We start from the raw sequence: 1,384 nt of genomic DNA on the forward strand, positions 1-1,384 counted from the left end.
ATATATATATATATATATATATATATATATATACATGCATATATGGGTATAGGACGTCAAAAAAACGTGAACAAAATGAAAAACGAGAACATAAAAAACAAAAACATGGAAAACGAACTTTTTTTCAAACAACGAAAGAAACAAAGAGAGAAACAAGACAGGCAACATAAAGAACAATCCCTTCACCAGTTGTCCCCTGTTTTATCTACTCCGCGTTTTGAACGTTTGACAGGAGGCAGGCAAAAGTGTGTCTTGTCTCTCGTAAGGCAAGGGGAAGAAAGAAAAATAGCCGCTAGTCACGTGTGAATAACGAGAGAGTCAAGGTGGAATAGTAAGGGAGAGAAATCCAGTGAACTTACGAATAAAAGTTACGCGTTTCTGAAGATTTGACAATGCAATTTATAGTATATAACTGATGATCATTTTTTTGTAAATGAAGGATGATAAATGTAGGATGATATAACTAAATATTTATAAACACAGGCTCTTGTTTCTATATGTACTCTGTGACATACCCAACTGCAGAATGTAACCAAATTACACGGTTTCCTTTCTCAAATACGGGAATACACGCGGTGTCCCAAATGTTGGTTATATGTCATGCAATTTAAACTTTAAATCGCACTGTGTGTGTGTGTGTATATATATATATATATATAAACATATACATACACACATACATACATACATACATACACACACACAAACATATGTATATATATATATACACATACATACAGACAGACAAACATAAATATGTGTACGTAATAGGTCCAATGTAAATCGAAGAGTAGTCCAAGGGAAAAGATTTGGTATCTGTATCACTGAAGTGAAAATTTGAGAGAATATTTTAAAAACATAACAACCGTAAGGCAAAACACGAAGTTGATGTATTAGTTTCACGCTAGGAAGAAAAAGAAAAAAAAAGTCACCAAAACGTCTACATGTCCTACAAGATAACATTCAGTAAATATGTCATTTGTGTGTGTGTGTGTGTGTGTGCGTGTGCGCGCGTGTGTGTGCACGCGCGTGTGCACATGCGTAGTATATTTGAGGCTCGTTCTTCCTGTTTGATTAATTTTCATAGACATAACGTCAAAGGGTTGACTTCCTTATGAGTCATTGGGCATTCTCTGGGATTAAATTTCTCTGATGAATTAGATTGTACTGCCGTGGTTCATGTGAAGTTGTCTACTATATAGTTCCCACCATATTATATTCTCCCAGCAAAGCACTTTGAAGTTATTTTTCCAAGATAGTTATTATTTCTCCTTGATATCTAAAATGGCTTCATTGTTTTATCCGTTCCAACTCGATTTATGTACCAATCTCTTGTGACGTCAAGCAACTGCAATATATTGTGTAGCTACAGATTAAAATAAAA

The sequence above is a fragment of the Octopus bimaculoides genome, chromosome 1 (genome assembly GCF_001194135.2).
Source record: "Octopus bimaculoides isolate UCB-OBI-ISO-001 chromosome 1, ASM119413v2, whole genome shotgun sequence".
Lineage (NCBI taxonomy): Eukaryota > Metazoa > Mollusca > Cephalopoda > Octopoda > Octopodidae > Octopus > Octopus bimaculoides.